Here is a 13,345-nt window from a genome sequence, read left to right on the forward strand (position 1 = left end):
CAGGTAGGTCTAATTTAGTAGGTTATTTACTAATTTGTTTAGACTTGTGAAGAAATGGGTTCTAATGGGACAAGCTGACATTTGAAAGAGCATTGCCATAGAAGTGAAATAACCAGAATACATACACTATGCCAATGCCTATGGAAGAAATGCTAATTTACAATAGAACTGAACATTGAAAGTCAAAAAATCAATAATGTGCTTTGAAATTAATCTACGTGTATCTCCACAGTCTTGTCTTCCACTTTGCCAATCTCTGCTTGAGCTCTGGAATCCACAGATGTGATGTTTAGATTCCACACAACCATCCTTCTTAATTCCTAAAAGATTAAATGGTTTCTATAAGAACAGAACAGTTCAGAGTTTTTATGTCATAGTTCCTGCACAAGGAAGGTAGAAAGTAGTACACCATGGACAAAAGCTTAAACCATGGCGGGGGAGTCATTTCTGAGGTGGAAAGGTTGAGGAAAGGCTAAGTCAAGAGGCCCCTCACTTCCTGCTCTCGCTGTCCCTCCAGTGTTCTCAGCCTTATTTTGAGCCCTCGCTTGCTCACACTGTGGCCTCTAGCATCCCTGGGATTGCTTTTCTTTTTTTAGGAATTCCTCACTATTGATCATTTCCATCCCTCTCAATTTCAGCAGTGACCCAAAACTTAATTCTTTCTTTTTTTGGGGGGGGGGTCCAATTGATCTGAATAGGATCATATATGCAGCACTTAAACAGCATTGAAGGAGGCTCAAGGAGGCTGTGCTTACTCAGCGTGTGTGATCAGGTAGTGGTATGCCCTTTCCCTATATTTTCATCACACTGAGGATACATGAAGAGTTATTCAGAGAAAATTAGGCTAAGGTGATAAGAAAAGGAGGACTGGAGAAAATGCAAAGGAAACTGGCCAAGAATATGAACAAAAGGAAAAAATGACTGAGTGAAGGATTAACAGCAGAGAGCAAAAATGACGATGAGGATGACAGAAATAATAAGGGAAACACAAAGACAGTAATGGAGAAGGAAGGACTGACTGTGAACATCTCCAGGAGGTTGTTTTATTGAAGGGTTAATGGAGATGAAGCAGGAGCAGGAGGAGGTGGAGAAACTGAAATCTTAGCTGGAATCCTAATAGGGCCATTAATTTCTGCATAACTGATAATTCAATTTGGTTAACTCAGAAGATTCATTTTTACTAATTAGTCATGTATATGCATAAACACACACAACAGACAGACATGTGCAATGCCTTCCACCCATGACTAGGGCTGGGTGAACACACTGTTTCTGAGATGAAGATTATGATTTGCAACCATTTTGATTAGATTCCCAGCATATTTTATCTGTTATAGTCAACCTGTGCTAATGTTGATTATATAGAGCACAAGCAACCGCTTTATACAGGAAACGAGTTGCTTTCAGAAAACAAACAGAAGACCATCAAAATAATAAAATACAAATTAGGCCTTAGCCCCTAACTCTAACGTGTTGTTGTTGTTGTTTTTGGTTTTTTGAGACAGTTTCTCTGTGTAGCCCTGGCTGTCCTGAACTCCCTTTGTAGACCAGGCTGGCCTTGAACTCAGATATCTGCCTGTCTCTGCCTCATGAGTGCTGGGTTAAAGGTGTGTGCCACCACCATCCGGCTCTTTAACATGGTTTTTCTAGAGATTCTTTCATTATATTTGCTGTTTCATCATTTTACCAGTGAGTAAGGTGACGCCAAAAGTTTTCTGGTTTGAGTATACCTACATCTTGAACTTAACTGCCTCATACTTAAGATAAAGTTCTTATTTCAGAAACAAAACTAGTCTTTTCCCCCAGTTGATACTGTTATTTGATAACAGTAAAAGCACAGTTCACAATACTGAATGCATCACACTACGCTTGCTGCAAGAGAAAGTTGGAAAAACTGAAAAGGCTGAAACAAGGCTGTACCACCCAGTTCCACACATGTGTTCTTCATTGGGAAGGTGAAAAAAATCTCAATCCTACCTAGAAGGCTTCAACTGGTTTTCATCAGAGAGCACAAAGCACCAGAATGACATCACTGTCAAATTTACAACAACAACAACAAAAGCCCAGACAAATGGCCACATTCTTGAAACTCCCAGGATACAGCTCATAAAGCCCAAACCCCCACAAACTCAGAAAGATGAGACTTGAGTCCCCACTTACCAAGATGAAGTGGAGCTCCGAATGAGCCGTCAGTGAAAAGGCGGGCAGCACATTCGATACCTAACCGGTGATGTCGGCAGAGATAAGCACTGTGTGGAAGATTCCGGTGGAACCTCCAGAACAGAAGACACGGTGCAGATGAAGTCTGTCTGCACTGACCACCCTGGCCACTTTGATATATATGAAGAAAGGAGGATTTGTGTTCACAAAGACAGATAGAAATCGGACCGACTGACGCCAGCAGGGATGAAGGCCAAGCATGTAAGAGGGACATTGGCTAACAGTACAGACTTGATGCGCATGAGCAGGCAAGGCACACCTACATGGAAGATGGTGCACCGTTTGTAAACCTCTGGAAGGCAGTACCAACTTGAAAGGCTTATTTCAGAATCTCTTTAGAAATTAAAGGTATCAATTTCTTTGGCAGTTCAAGTCCCTTTAATTAAAGTTTAGCTATCCTGGAATGTGTGGTTTGTTTGAACGATAGCTGTCAATTAAGCTATAAAGACACAGGAAAGCAGTTGATTTCATGGTACTTTATAATATATTTTGAATATATAATTATAAAATATAGTTTATAAATTATACAATATATATTTTAAAATGTAATAAAACTTTTATTTGTTGAAGCTTTGTAGACATGGCAATGGTTCCTCTACAGTCTATTTCAGGTTCATTTCACTGTCTTCTCCTGCTCTCCACAGAAGCAGCTCAAACAGCTGCTTGTAAAGTGACACACTACATACCCCTCCTACTCAAGGCTACCTCTCTTCTTGTCAACATGACCCATTCCTGTAATAACATATTCCATAATTCCAAGAGAGGTTCCTATTTTCTAGTGATTTCTTGGGGAGAGTGGGATAAAAGTCATATCCTGGTTTGGCTTAGTGTGGTACTGGTACTCGTCCCTGAATCACGGTTTGAGGTAATGGACTACCCTTGTTGATCAGACAGGGAAAAGGGGAGAGTCAGTGTCCAGAGGCAAATGGAGACTCATTAACACAGTGGGGGGGGGGGGTGGAAGCACAGGACAGAGTACCCATCTCTTACATGGAGAAGTGGAAACTTGCAAGGTCTCAGCCTATACACGTTAGGTAAGGAAGATGTAAGAATGCAGGAAGTGAGGCCTGTGGTTTTCTTAGATACATAAAGTAGTGTCCTCAAGTGTCGGAACCTATGTCCCATCTGTTGCCCCACTTATAAATGTTCAGTTGGGAAAAAAGCAACTAAAAGTGTTTGTTTGCCTTATAAAGATATTTTTATTTTCTATTCTGCACTTCTAGCCTTACAGGACCTTTTTCTTATTCTTTAATTAAGAAGAAAAATCTATAGAAATATATGTAATTTGGTCTTTTTAAGTAGCAGAGAGAAGTAGAGAGATTAAATGTTTAAAGTAAAATTACTAAACAATGTTAAGAAATATTTATTTGTAAAATTTTGAGTTAGGTTTCTCTTTAAGTTTGAATAATAAGAAACAATTTGAGTCAATAAAATAGGTAGAGTTTTATTAAGGATGTTGATGTGAAAACCCTGATGCAGAGACAGTGCTATGAAATCTACGTGTGAGATTTTTTTTACTTCATTTTTAGTTTATTTTTTATTTATTGTTACAATTGACCTATAAACACATTTGTAGAAAACTTTGTCACTTGTATATTACAGTGTTCATAAATCTAAGTTTTGCATCTTAGATTAACCTCTAGACTTAATATTGTTTCTATATCCATATTTATTATCAAAGTATTTGTCATTTTGAGATATTAGTAAATTATAAATGCACAGATATATGAATGCTAATTTTTCAAAAGGAAGTGTTATTCATTCTAAAGTCAAAGTTTTCATGTTTACATCATTCATAAATTCACATATTGAAAGGAAGGCTTAACTGAATAGTTGAGTAAAACGCTTATTCTTGTAATACTTAAGGTTATATGTTTCAAATATATATTTTTGGCATTTTGTTGTGTGTTTGTTTGGGAAATGGAGTTTCATTGTACAGACTATGATGGATAGAACTTGCCATCTTCCCACTTCATCCACCAGGTGCCACCAAAACAGGACACTGCTGATTTTATTGATCTATAACATTTACCATAATCCCTTGTTGAATGAGTATTTAAATAGTGCTTCTTTTAGAGAAGAAACCCAACTCCATGGATCATTCTGTGTTCTATTTATTTCTAAAAGTCCAACTCCCTAGAGACAACTAACTTATTTCCCATAAGCATTGATGTAATCTTAAACTATTAGACTCTTCATATTTCAACTGGAAAAAGTAGATTCTCTCTCTCTTTCTTTTCCTTGGAATAAACCTCATCTGTTTTACACACTCTTCATAAAAGCATGACTTAATTTATTTTGGTTTTATAATGACAATACTGATAAAATATGTATTTTTCATTTTGTAAGCAAATTCATGTTCCTAGAAATAGGAAATCTTTTTAAGAAAAAAAAATCTAAACAAAGTTTCTTTCCAACTTTGAAAGCCTTTCTATTGAGAACCCTCTCTCACATGGAATTCAACATTGGAAATATCTTTTCCTCCAGTGTCAAATGGGGTTCTTTAATTACTACTTAACAGGGACTGAAGAGATGGCTTGGTGGTTAAGAGCACTTCCTGCTCTTCCAAAGGACCTGGTTTCAATTCCCGGCACCCACATGGCAACACAGCTCTCTGTAACTCCAAGATCTGTCACTCTCACACCAAAGCACATAAATTAAAATTAAATAAAAAAAAGAAAGAAAAAAGAAAATAATTATTACTTAGTGATATCTCATCTGGTACCAATAGATTCATGGTTTTAGAACATCTGTTTAAAAATACACTAACCACTTCAAACTGACTACACTGTCTTAAGTTAAATGTACCCTAGTTTCATCTCCCATTTCACCCAAGCACTGCAGATAGGGCTGAATGGCAGAGCTTCTAACTAGGCTTCAAGACAACAGGAAAACAAATTATTGGTCTTAGTTACATGTCTCTTTTACTGAGGTCTTGTATATTAACACAATAGATGCATATGTCAACACTCCAGAGTTTAAAGTTTCATGTTACTGTCAAAATTGTTTGATTCCTACGAGTTTTTGCCCCTAACCCTCATTCCAAAACTATTCTAATGACAAAAGTTTTTGTTTATATTTAATACCAAACTTACATCTTCACCAGTTTTCTCTCTGGGTTAAGATATTTTTTTTTCTTTCTATTCTGCAAGGTATACTATCGTTTCTGAGCCTCAGTTTTGAATCTTTCCCTGTATTTGTTCCTATAAAAATCTGTGGCTAAGTTTACTTTTAGGGTTCATGTAGGCCCACTTAGGCACAAATATTATTATGGGATTCAAATGCAAAACCAATTTCATGTCATCAGGAACAGTGGAAAGTGGGGGACTCTTCAGAGCACAATGGTGGCTGACACGTGTAAACGGAGCATGTAGGATGGAAGATTTGGTTGGAGGAGTACTGTGTGGTTGCCTGGTTCCTCGAGAGAGCTGTCAAAGCTGATTTTTTAAGAGCAGCAAACTTGCCTGTTCCTTGAGGACTCTTGTCAGGGTGCTAAATTGGAAGAAAATTAGTTCTGGATAAAATACTCTCAAGTAGATAAATTTTTCCTTATCTATTCTTACTTCCCAGCCCTTTAGGGTAAGCACTCTGTTAAATAACTCACAGTTACTTCATGAGCTTTTTTTTTTTTTTTTTTTTTTTGGCATAAGGCAGCTAATTTTTGAAAGTCCATTGGAAAATAATCTCTTTCCTCTTTTACCAAGCCCAACAACTGTCAGCTAAATCACGTTGGAAAGAAATTTGGTTTGGGTGCCTGGAGTTGAGAAGATGTGTGTGTGGGTACTGTTGTCTTGAAGTCAGGGTCCTTTACAGTGTTCTCTAGTGGAAGACTGTGGTGAGCCTCCTCTCCAAAGTCTGAGGGATTTGAGGATTGCACCAAGCCACAAGCCTCTGGGGCACTCATCTGCATCTTCCCATCCCATGTTTATGGCTTCTGGGTTTCCTAAATCTGACCTTTGAGTTAAACACAACAAATCTGCCTTTGGTGGATGGATGTTTTTAAAATCTCTGGAGTTTGAGTCTATCACATCTTTGGTCCTCTGTGAAATGAAGCTGCTTCTTCATTTGGGTACAGTTTGGGGCAAATTCTGCAGGGTCCCCCTGTGGGCTTAGATCTCCCAAAACATATTCAGCATCACTTCTAACCTACTGGACAGAGGAAGGGGAGAAAGAATGTAAATTGACAAAAGGGGTTGTTGACATGTTTAGACATAGTTCCTTGGGCCAAATCCACTCTGCAATATCAGGATACCAGCAGTCCAGTCCAATAGCCAACAGCCAACAGCTTCGCCAAATCGACACGAGCCAGTGGAAGTGGCCAGAATCTGCCTGAGTACCACAGGAAGTTCTCTGGAATGTTTCTCTCTGTGAAGTGAAAACCAGTGAAGACCAATGAAAACCGGCGAAGATCAGTGAAGAGTTACATGGTGTAGCAGTGCAGCAATACAAAAAGAGTTGTCCCACCATTTGTGGGGTTTGCTCCTTCCAGATATGATGCACCCTCTCAAGTGTCTGCTCCCAGCAAAACATCACATGCCCTCTCATAAGACATCTTCCAGAAAAACCTCACCATGTGCCTTCTCACCAAGACAGTTCTCAGCGGAACACCACATGACACAACTGAATCTTCAAAGAAATCAAAACCTTCCACTCCAGGTCCTCTTGGCTCTCACACTTATGGCTTGTGAGCCAGCCAAACCCACATCTAAGATGTTTTTTCCCTCAACTCACTCTCATCTCACACCACTCAGGTTATTTGGGTTCTCAAGGAAGCAGATGCCAAAGATAGGTTAGAGATGTAGAAGACTCGCTGGAGAAAGAAAGGAAGAAGTGAGAGCAGCTTTGGGTTATATGTTCAACAGTTGTGGTAAAAAGAAAAAAGAAAGGAAAAAAGAAAGAAAGAAAGAAAAAGAAAAGCAAAGAGACAACAGAATGGAGCAGAAGGAGTCTAAGACATAATACAGTTTAATAGAGATATGGTTAGGCCAGATGAGTCAAAATCTACTTTGGAAAAGTGGTGTCTGATGGAGCTGTGCTCAGTCCCTGGGCAGGGGTGTCCAGTGGGAATGGAGGCGAAGGTAGAGATAGAAGGACAGTGGTTGGGAACTCGATAAAGCACAACAGCATATATAAGCTTCGGTACAGTTGTTGTTTTCTGAATATATTAATTAATATACAAATGATAATTATAACATAATAATTAATTTAGTTAATATATACTTCGAGCATGGGTCCAGAAATCACATCGCATTGTTACATATACTTAGTGGTTGATCAGTTGTTAACTGTGGACCATTTGGCGGTGCTTGACTTTTGGAACTTTTCATTCCTAAAAACAGCTCTTCAAGTGAGTGAAAAGAAATCCTTCACATTAGTGCTGTTGCTACTATAATTGCAACAGGTTACCCGTTAAAAAAATGTAGTGCACTCTGGCTTCTTCTTATATGGTATACATCTATTACTTTAAAAAAAAAAGTTTTCTAAGCCAGGCAGTAGTGGCTCCTGCTTTTAATCTCAGCAGAGGCAGCAGGTAGATCTCTATGAGTTTCAGCCGGCCTGGTCTACAGAGTGAGTTCCAGGACAGCCAGAGATAAAACAGAGAAAATCTTTCTTGAAAACCAAAAAACCAAAACAACATCCCCTCCCAGAAAAAAAATCCCTTTTGCTTTCTTTTTTTATGTAACTGATCTTGTTTTTCTGTTGATCCTTGATCCTAACTTGAATTAGAAGCAATGTCTTCAGTAACACCGGGTACCTCTCAGCATAAAGCTTATTGAGTTCTGTCTGTAATAAGATTCCAATACCAACTGTGCCATTTTTCAATTGAAGGACATGACTCATCTCACATAGCTGTTTCGTGAGCTAGTGTTACTATTAAAAAAAAAAAAGAGGATGCCTTCATGATAAATCTCTCATAATTAGGGAAGTACTTAAATAAAATGTGATAAGAATAATACTGCTTGATCCTACTAAGTATTTTAGCAAGGCTAGCTCTTACCTTGCTCTTTCTGCCCTTACCTTCACGTTGTCTGGTTCTCATCTTGGGTTTGCTATCTCAGTCATGTGTAAGGGTTTAATTATACCTTCCAGAGAGGGTATAGCTGGATGTAGTGCCCTCTCCAGGAACATACTAGTATCTGAACTCTAGCTTCCTCCTACATCATTTGCCTTTCCCCTTTGTCTGTGGAATTTTCATGTAGTCTGAGAAGGAGCTCTGGTTCTTTATTCCTTGCTTATATCTTAGCTGGTGTTGAATGGTTGGAGCCTTAGGTTCTTTCACTGAAAAGCCCTGGCCTTTTAATTTAAAAAATCTTTAGTTTTTCTTTGCATCTTATAAAATCTTATCCTGCCCTCTAATGTGAGATGAGAAGAATGAGGGAGGGGGCAAAAGTGAAGGAAATGCTTTATAGGAGGAAGTTTTTGGTTAATATCGCTATATATTAACCCTCTACACCATCTCTGTTTGAGTTCCTTTCTGTCCCTGAAATTCTTTCCAACCCAGTCAGGGTCCTATGTAGTCAGGCCAAACCTGAGGTACTTCCTCTTCTGGGAAGTATTTTGTAATTACTTCAGCTCAAACTGCGTTCTTTTCGCATTGTTGCATTAGTCCTTATCATATTCATTTTAAATAGTTCAGTTCATGTTTTATTTTTATCCCTCTAGATAATCTATTCTTAGTGGACTGGAGGAAAAGGTTTTTCACTTTTATAACCCATATGTCACTCAGTACCTAGCATAACCTTTGACACAGGAAGTACTCAAATACGTAGACTCTAATAATGAATCAAATTACAGGAAGTTGATGGATAAAGAAGTTTCTGGTTTGTTCGAATCCCTAAATCTCTATGTATGTTTTCTTGGTCCTTAGACAGGCCTTATCTATTACTGTGCTTTGCTGATGCTACTATAACTGGATGCAATGTGTCGCCCTGTGGCAGTTTAAAACATACCAGTTACACTGCGCCACCTGCTTCACCAGGATCGGTAGACAGGTTTGAATAAAGGACCACTATCAAGGCTAGAGATTTTTTTAAAGCAGTTAGGCTTTAAAAGCCTGTGATGTCTGTGTTAGCTTTCTGGGAAGGACGAAACAAAGAGCCCTGGAGTAGCAATATCTGTATTGACATGAAAGTGCAGAACAGACAACTCTTGTCTTGATGGAGAATGTGAGGAAGGTGAGTCCTAGGCAGTGCAGAAGATGAACAAGCAAAGAACAACTAGAAGAATTTCAGCCTTGGTAGCATAAGCAAGACCGTAGTGGCATACGGACATACAATTATATATTATATGTTAAAAACATTTTATATAAAATACATTTTGCTGCAACGTATCATGATTTAAATTCTCCAGCCAGACAGGTTAGATTGTGCTTCTCCCAGTAACTGGATCTCCAGCCATAGTCACTTATTTCATCTCTCACTTGCCTCACACTTCATCCCTGATGTTCTGGTACCTTAGTATCCCTTTAAGTTACAAGTAAGGTGATGCATTAAAACATTCAAGACGCTGGGTAATATAGTAGGTCACCAGTAAAGTTTTAGCTTACAGAGATTAAAAATAACCTTTTCTCCTTTCCCTTCCCTTTCACTCCCTCCTTCCTTTCCTTCCTCCTTTGTTTCTTTTCTTTCTTTTATTTTTCATAAGCAATTAGTAGGGGGAAAGTATCAAAAGGTATATTCTAGAAAAGCAGGTAAGATTATTGCTCACTCTATCTATCTATCTATCTATCTATCTATCTATCTATCTATCATATATATCATCTTTCTAGCATCTATTATCTATGCATTTATCACCGATCATCTGTTTATTTATCTATTATCTAATCTCTATCATCTATTATGTATCATCTATCTGTCATTTATTGTCATGATTGCTTTTCATCTCCTAAAATTATATATATATGTATATATACATATATATATATATATTTGACTTCCTTATTACACTTTTTTAAAAAAGAAAACAGTCTACGCTGTGGTTAATGGTCTTGGAGAAAGAAAATTGCACTATGACACTTTGCAGGCATCTGAGAATGCAGAATATGCTTGACTTTCATTTGAAAAATGTTCTAGAGAGAGAACAGAGACATTTCATTTCTGGTTAAAATGAGCTCAAGTATTTGACCTTAGGCTTTACTGGCTTTACTTCCTGGCTGGTGTTGTAAAGAATAGAAAAACCATCCTGGATGGGGGCCGTGTTTTCCCTGGGCCACTGCAGCCCTTCAGACTTCCAGTTTGCTGCTCCAGAATGCTTTCAGTCATTTGGTTTCCTGGTAACGCAGGATACCTCAAGATTTTTTTTCCCTCAACAAGTCTAGAGAAAATGGAAATAAAGGATAGAAAAGAGTGCAATGGTTTTACTCAAAAATCAGACATTTTAAAGTGAAAGAAAATCCGTTCCTTTATACAGGCATAGACTTTGGCAGTGCTTGCTGTTTTGTTTGTTGAGAGGTAGCTGGGAAGTGGTAGATGATGAGGATGTTTATAATTTTTGGCTGCAACTCATTAATACAATATTTAAAATACATTAATTTTTCAGTAAGGCACCTCAATTACATTTACAAATTTTTGTCTTCCTAAAATAATCGGCCACTAAGATTTTAATTCCTTGTGCTTGGTTCTTAAGATATTCTTATTGTAGTTTCAGTAGGGCTCATCTTCTCACTCTGCCACTTCTAGGTGTTATTAATAAGCACCTAATATGTATTTAAGATTTCAATACAACTTTAAACATGGAATAATTCTTAAGGCACAACATGATTTTAATGTCATAAATGTGGTCCATAGTTTATTTCTAAAAATTGTATTACTAATGAAAACATAATTTAGTTTTTAAATGTATTTGTTTGTGGAGTCAGAGGAGGCTGACACTGGGCATGCATTTTGCCTTCAGGATTCTTGTACACTCCTTCCATGTTTCACAAAATGGATCCCAAGAACAGTCCTTCTTAGCAAGCTCTTGGTACACCCACCTACCGCTCAGAGACTGCTTCCAGAAGACTCAGCCTCCATCAGGAATGGAAAAGAGGGTATTTCAGAAGTCAAGTTTCACTTTATTGTAAAGAAGTTGAGAGGAAAGCATGGTGGGATTGGTACTTGGGGTTCTCTTTTGCTGCCCAGAGTTAAGCTCTGCTGTAGAACAGCAGTGAGCTGCGTCTACCTCAGAAACAGTCAGCCTGAAGACCTCCCAACAGCTCTCAGAGCAAAAACAATCAACATGCAAGCATTTTAAAAAACGAAACCACTACTTGGTGTCTTTATTTCATACTGTTAGAGTGAAATACACAGTTGCTGTTTGAGCTGTTACTTTGGTGAAAGAGTTGGTCACCATCCCTTCCCCCACCCCCCCACCGTACTTCTTGTCATCAGTGCTGGCGGTAGTGCGGCCAGTTCTGCATACTTTGCAAAGTTTTAATGAGGTGCTAAAAGAGACACTAACAGTGGAAAATTTTGTAGTTAATATAAGTATTAGTTGCTATACTGAGATAAAATAGGTGCCCTTAATTTAGTTTCGATACTTCTAACATATCACACACACACACACACACACACACACACACACACACACACACACACACACACTCGTGCGCGCGTGTGCACGCGCGCATATGTATAATATGTCTGGTGTTACAAATCATTAAAAATATAATAATTATTTTCTTTTCTATAATTTTAAGATCTTATATTTGATGTACATAGTTTTATTTTAATTTGGAATTATTTTATTTTGGAATTGTATAATCAGGTATATAATTTGTCTTACTATTTCTTTATTTTACAATAAAGCAAGTAGTAGAGAATTATTCCTTTAGAGGGAAAAACATGATTTAAAATAGCTGAAATAGCTGGATCCTTTATGACATTACTAAAATATAACTAATTTACAAAATAATAACCTGTATTTATCTGTTGTTATAATTACAAGGCTTTGAACTTATATACCAAGCCAAAATACATATGGATTCTTTTGTTGTTGTTGCTGGTGGTGTTTTTCTTTTCTTTCTTGGTTTTTTCAAGATAGGGTTTCTCTTTGTAGACCAGGCTGGCCTTGAACTTACAGACATCCTCCTGCCTCTGCCTCCCCACGTGCTGGGATTACAAGCATGTGCCACTGTGCCCAGCCATACATGGATTCTTGATGCTGTAAAAACTGCCCTCCTCAATCACTTACAAAATTAATCCATATATTTCACAAATAATTGGATATAATGAGAAGATCTGAAATCTGTGAAATAGTTTATAATCTGTAAGATATTAATAGTTGTACCTTGTTCATTTGGAAATCAAATGAACAGTGAGCATCACAATTTAGGACATAGGTGTATGTGTGTGCCAGGCACAGTATTAACTTGCATTAATCATCTAAGAGTTAAAATGACTCCAGTGATGGGGAAGCCTCTCATGGGGAGGCCAGTGTCCTCAAGTTAAAACTGACACCAAGTTTACATAACTTCTGGGCACTAGAGCAAAAATTGACATAAAGGTTTGTCTGACACCAAAGTTCACATTCCTGACTCCGTGCCACATGGTTTCACATGCCTTTTCTTTGGTTGCATCTATGAAGTCACGAATTCCTCCCTTAGACAATACCTGGCTGTAATATTTTGAGCCACCCATGATTAGGAACTTAATCAACAGTTTGATTTATCTGAAACTAGGTCTGTATACACAGAATGTTGAAATGATAATCAGTTTAGTGGAGAATTAATTTGTACATGCACGGTTAATGAAAAGCATTTCTAACTAATTGTTTGGAATGCATTAATCTTGCTTTGGCTGGGGTGGGTCTCAAGCTCTTCTTTCTCGTCGTCTTCTCACTTTATTTCCTTGTTTTTCTTTAGAGCCTACATTGTCCTTGCACATTTTGCTGGATGAGCAGGCTGTCATTTCCAGGGGACTCTTTCCACTCTGGCAGACATGCTGTTGCAGGGATCTCAGTTGTTGTGAGTCTTGTGGGAGCCTCTAACAGATTCCCTCTGCAGATACCTCATTTTCCCGCTGCTGTCATTGCCTGCCTTCTTTACAGGAAATCCTTATTATCTCGCTGTGGGTCTCCTCATTTCCTCCTCTCTTCTTAGGCATGCTGCCTCCCTCCTCCACCGAAGCCCACTTCTTTCTCTGTGCTG

The sequence above is a fragment of the Acomys russatus genome, chromosome 23 (assembly GCF_903995435.1).
Source record: "Acomys russatus chromosome 23, mAcoRus1.1, whole genome shotgun sequence".
NCBI lineage: Eukaryota > Metazoa > Chordata > Mammalia > Rodentia > Muridae > Acomys > Acomys russatus.